The following is a 6,325-nucleotide window of genomic DNA, read 5'->3' on the forward strand; positions in this document are numbered from 1 at the left end:
AGCACTAGGAATGGACAATGGGAGCCGACACTGGGAGCGAACACTGGAAGCACTGGGAGCACTGGGAGCGGGCACTGGGAGCGGCCACTGGGATCACTTGGATTTTGCACTGGGAGCGGGCACTGGGAGAAAGCACTGGGAGCACTGGAAGTGAGCACAGGGAGAGGGCACTGGGAGCATTGAGAGCGAGCATTGGGAGCACTGGGAGCGGGCACTGGGAACGGGCACTGGGAGCGAGCACTGGGCGTGGGGACTGGGTGCAGGAACTGGGAGCGAGCACTGGGACCAATGGGAGTGGGCACTGGGAGCGAGCAATGGGAGCGGACACTGGGAACGAGCACTGGAAGCACGGGTAGCAAGCACTGGAAGCGAGCACTTGGAGCACTGAGAGCGGGCACTGGGAGCGAGCACTGGGAGCACTGCGAGTGAGCACTGGGAACGGGCACTGTGAGCGAGCACTAGGAGTGGGCAATGGGAGCGGACACTGGGGGCGAGCACTGGGAGCACTGGTAGCAAGAACTGGGAGTGAGCACTGGGAGTGACCACTGGGAGCAGGCACTGGGGGTGGGCACTGCATCGGGCACTGGGAGCGAGTACTGGGAACCTGCACTGGGCCGAGGAACGGGCACTGGGAGCGAGCACTAGGAATGGACAATGGGAGCGGACACTGGGAGCGAACACTGGAAGCACTGGGAGCACTGGGAGCGGGCACTGTGAGCGAGCACTGGGAGCACTGCGAGTTAGCACTGGGAGCGAGGATCGAGCACTGGGAGTGAGCAATGGGAGCACTGGGAGCGGGCACTGGGAGCGAGCACTGGGAGCGGCCACTGGGATCACTGGGATTCAGCACTGGGAGCGGGCACTAGGAGAGAGCACTGGGAGCACTGGAAGTGAGCACAGGGAGTGGGCACTGGGAGCGAGCACTGGGCGTGGGGACTGGGTGCAGGAACTGGGAGCGAGCACTGGGACCAATGGGAGTGGGCACTGGGAGCGAGCAATGGGAGCGGACACTGGGAGCGAGCACTTGGAGCACTGAGAGCGGGCACTGGGAGCGAGCACTGGGACCAATGGGAGCGAGCACTGGAAGCAAATACTGGGAGCGAGCACTGGGAGCACTGCGAGTGAGCACTGGGAACGGGCACTGGAAGCGAGCACTAGGAACGGGCAATGGGAGCGGACACTGGGAGCGAGCACTGGGAGCACTGGTAGCAATAACTGGGAGTGAGCACTGGGAGTGACCACTGGGAGCAGGCACTGGGGGTGGGCACTGCACTGGGCACTGGGAGCGAGTACTGGAAACCTGCACTGGGCCGAGGAACGGGCACTGGGAGCGAGCACTAGGAGCGGCCACTGGGATCACTGGGATTCAGCACTGGGAGCGGGCACTAGGAGAGAGCACTGGGAGCACTGGAAGTGAGCACAGGGAGTGGGCACTGGGAGCGAGCACTGGGAGCATTGAGAGCGAGCATTGGGAGCACTGGGGGCGGGCACTGGGAACGGGCACTGGGAGCGAGCACTGGGCGTGGGGACTGGGTGCAGAAACTGGGATCGAGCACTGGGACCAATGGGAGTGGGCACTGGGAGCGAGCAATGGGAGCGGACACTGGGAGCGAGCACTGGAAGCACGGGTAGCAAGCACTGGGAGCGAGCACTTGGAGCACTGAGAGCGGGCACTGGGAGCGAGCACTGGGACCAATGGGAGCGAGCACTGGAAGCAAACACTGGGAGCGAGCACTGGGAGCACTGCGAGTGAGCACTGGGAACGGGCACTGGAAGCGAGCACTAGGAACGGGCAATGGGAGCGGACACTGGGAGCGAGCACTGGGGGCACTGGTAGCAAGAACTGGGAGTGAGCACTGGGAGTGACCACTGGGAGCAGGAACTGGGGGTGGGCACTGCACTGGGAACTGGGAGCGAGTACTGGGAACCTGCACTGGGCCGAGGAACGGGCACTGGGAGCGAGCACTAGGAATGGACAATTGCAGCGGACACTGGGAGCGAGCACTGGAAGCACTGGGAGCACTGGGAGCGGGCACTGGGAGCGAGCACTGGGAGCGGCCACTGGGATCACTGGGATTCCGCACTGGGAGCGGGCACTGGGAGAGAGCACTGGGAGCACTGGAAGTGAGCACAGGAAGTGGGCACTGAGAGCGAGCACTGGGAGCATTGAGAGCGAGCATTGGGAGCACTGGGAGCGGGCACTGGGAACGGGCACTGGGAGCGAGCACTGGGCGTGGTGACTGGGTGCAGGAACTGGGAGCGAGCACTGGGACCAATGGGAGTGGGCACTGGGAGCGAGCAATGGGAGCGGACACTGGGAGCGAGCACTGGAAGCACGGGTAGCAAGCACTGGGAGCGAGCACTTGGAGCACTGAGAGCGGGCACTGGGAGCGAGCACTGGGTGCACTGAGAGTGAGCACTGGGAACGGGCACTGTGAGCGAGCACGAGGAATGGGCAATGGGAGCGGACACTGGGGGCGAGCACTGGGAGCACTGGTAGCAAGCACTGGGAGCGAGCACTGGGAGTGACCACTGGGAGGGGGCACTGGGAGCGAGCACTAGGAGCACTGCGAGTGAGCACTGGGATCGGGCACTGTGAGCGAGCACTAGGAACGGGCAATGGGAGCGAGCACTGGGAGCACTGCGAGTGAGCACTCGTAGCAAGCACTGGGAGCGAGTACTGGGAGTAGCCACTGGTAGGGGGCACTGGGAGTGGGCACTGGGAACCTGCACTGGGAGTGAGCACTAGGCGTGACCACTGGGAGCGAGCACTGAGAGTACTGGTAGCAAGCACTGGGATTGATCACTGGGAGCGAGCACTGGGGGCACTGGAAGTGAGCACAGGGAGTGGGCACTGGGAGCGAGCACTGGGAGCATTGAGAGCGAGCATTGGGAGCACTGGGAGCGGGCACTGGGAACGGGCACTGGGAGCGAGCACTGGGCGTGGCGACTGGGAGCAGGAATTGGGAGCGAGCACTGGAAGCAAACACTGGGAGCGAGCACTGGGAGCATTGGGAGCGGGCACTGGGAGCGAGCACTGGGAGCACTGCGAGTGAGCACTGGGAACGGGCACTGGAAGCGAGCACTAGGAACGGGCAATGGGAGCGGACACTGGGAGCGAGCACTGGGAGCACTGGTAGCACGAACTGGGAGTGAGCACTGGGAGTGACCACTGGGAGCAGGCACTGGGGGTGGGCACTGCACTGGGAACTGGGAGCGAGTACTGGGAACCTGCACTGGGCCGAGGAACGGGCACTGGGAGCGAGCACTAGGAATGGACAATGGGAGCGGACACTGGGAGCGAACACTGGAAGCACTGGGAGCACTGGAAGCGAGCACTGGGAGCACTGCGAGTGAGCACTGGGAGCGGGGATCGAGCACTGGGAGTGAGCAATGGGAGCACTGGGAGCGGGCACTGGGAGCGAGCACTGGGAGCGGCCACTGGGATCACTGGGATTCAGCACTGGGATCGGGCACTGGGAGAGAGCACTGGGAGCACTGGAAGTGAGCACAGGGAGTGGGCACTGGGAGCGAGCACTGGGAGCATTGAGAGCGAGCATTGGGAGCAGTGGGAGCGGGCACTAGGAACGGGCACTGGGAGCGAGCACTGGGCGTGGGGACTGGGTGCAGGAACTGGGAGCGAGCACTGGGACAAATGGGAGTGGGCACTGGGAGCGAGCAATGGGAGCGGACACTGGGAGCGAGCATTGGGAGCAGGGGTAGCAAGCACTGGGAGCGAGCACTTGGAGCACTGAGAGCGGGCACTGGGAGCGAGCACTGGGACCAATGGGAGCGAGCACTGGAAGCAAACACTGGGAGCGAGCACTGGGAGCACTGCGAGTGAGCACTGGGAACGGGCACTGGAAGCGAGCACTAGGAACGGGCAATGGGAGCGGACACTGGGAGCGAGCACTGGGAGCACTGGTAGCAAGAACTGGGAGTGAGCACTGGGAGTGACCACTGGGAGCAGGCACTGGGGGTGGGCACTGCACTGGGCACTGGGAGCGAGTACTGGGAGCCTGCACTGGGCCGAGAAACGGGCACTGGGAGCGAGCACTAGGAATGGACAATGGGAGCCGACACTGGGAGCGAACACTGGAAGCACTGGGAGCACTGGGAGCGGGCACTGGGAGCGGCCACTGGGATCACTTGGATTTTGCACTGGGAGCGGGCACTGGGAGAAAGCACTGGGAGCACTGGAAGTGAGCACAGGGAGTGGGCACTGGGAGCATTGAGAGCGAGCATTGGGAGCACTGGGAGCGGGCACTGGCAACGGGCACTGGGAGCGAGCACTGGGACCAATGGGGTGGGCACTGGGAGCGAGCAATGGGACCGGACACTGGGAGCGAGCACTGGAAGCACGGGTAGCAAGCACTGGGAGCGAGCACTTGGAGCACTGAGAGCGGGCACTGGGAGCCGAGCACTGGGAGCACTGCGAGTGAGCACTGGGAACGGGCACTGTGAGCGAGCACTAGGAATGGGCAAAGGGAGCGGACACTGGGGGCGAGCACTGGGAGCACTGGTAGCAAGAACTGGGAGTGAGCACTGGGAGTGACCACTGGGAGCAGGCACTGGGGGTGGGCACTGCACTGGGCACTGGGAGCGACTACTGGGAACCTGCACTGGGCCGAGGAACGGGCACTGTGAGCGAGCACTAGGAACGGACAATGGGAGCGGACACTGGGAGCGAGCACTGGAAGCACTGGGAGCACTGGGAGCGAGCACTGGGAGCGGTCACTGGGATCACTGGGATTCAGCACTGGGAGCGGGCACTGGGAGAGAGCACTGGGAGCACTGGAAGTGAGCACAGGGAGTGGGCACTGGGAGCGAGCACTGGGAGCATTGAGAGCGAGCATTGGGAGCACTGGGAACGGGCACTCGGAACAGGCACTGGGAGCGAGCACTGGGCGTGGGGGCTGGGTGCAGGAACTGGGAGCGAGCACTGGGACCAATGGGAGTGAACACTGGGAGCGGGCACTCGGATCGAGAACTGGGAGCACTGGGATTGAGCACTGGGAGGAGGCACTGGGAGTGAGCACTGGGAGTGGACGCGGGGAGCGAGCATTGGGAGCACTGGGAGCGGGCACTGGGAGAGGGCACTGGGAGCGAGCACTGGGTGTGGGGACTGGGAGTGGGAACTGGGAGCGAGCACTGGGACCAATGGGAGCGAGCACTGGAAGCAAACACTGGGAGCGAGCACTGGGAGCACTGCGAGTGAGCACTGGGAACGGGCACTGGAAGCGAGCACTAGGATCGGGCAATGGGAGCGGACACTGGGAGCGAGCACTGGGAGCACTGGTAGCAAGAACTGGGAGTGAGCACTGGGAGTGACCACTGGGAGCAGGCACTGGGGGTGGGCACTGCACTGGGAACTGGGAGCGAGTACTGGGAACCTGCACTGGGCCGAGGAACGGGCACTGGGAGCGAGCACTAGGAATGGACAATGGGAGCGGACACTGGGAGCGAACACTGGGAGCACTGGAAGCGAGCACTGGGAGCACTGCGAGTGAGCACTGGGAGCGGGGATCGAGCACTGGGAGTGAGCAATGGGAGCACTGGGAGCGGGCACTGGGAGCGAGCACTGGGAGCGGCCACTGGGATCACTGGGATTCAGCACTGGGATCGGGCACTGGGAGAGAGCACTGGGAGCACTGGAAGTGAGCACAGGGAGTGGGCACTGGGAGCGAGCACTGGGAGCATTGAGGGCGAGCATTGGGAGCACTGGGAGCTGGCACTGGGAACGGGCACTGGGAGCGAGCACTGGGCGTGGGGACTGGGTGCAGGAACTGGGAGCGAGCACTGGGACCAATGGGAGTGGGCACTGGGAGCGAGCAATGGGAGCGGACACTGGGAGCGAGCATTGGGAGCACGGGTAGCAAGCACTGGGAGCGAGAACTTGGAGCACTGAGAGCGGGCACTGGGAGCGAGCACTGGGACCAATGGGAGCGAGCACTGGAAGCAAACACTGGGAGCGAGCACTGGGAGCACTGCGAGTGAGCACTGGGAACGGGCACTGGAAGCGAGCACTAGGAACGGGCAATGGGAGCGGACACTGGGAGCGAGCACTGGGAGCACTGGTAGCAAGAACTGGGAGTGAGCACTGGGAGTGACCACTGGGAGCAGGCTCTGGGGGTGGGCACTGCACTGGGCACTGGGAGCGAGTACTGGGAACCTGCACTGGGCCGAGAAACGGGCACTGGGAGCGAGCACTAGGAATGGACAATGGGAGCCGACACTGGGAGCGAACACTGGAAGCACTGGGAGCACTGGGAGCGGGCAATGGGAGCGGCCACTGGGATCACTTGGATTTTGCACTGGGAGCGGG

The sequence above is a fragment of the Pristiophorus japonicus genome, unplaced genomic scaffold (assembly GCF_044704955.1).
Source record: "Pristiophorus japonicus isolate sPriJap1 unplaced genomic scaffold, sPriJap1.hap1 HAP1_SCAFFOLD_323, whole genome shotgun sequence".
Lineage (NCBI taxonomy): Eukaryota > Metazoa > Chordata > Chondrichthyes > Pristiophoridae > Pristiophorus > Pristiophorus japonicus.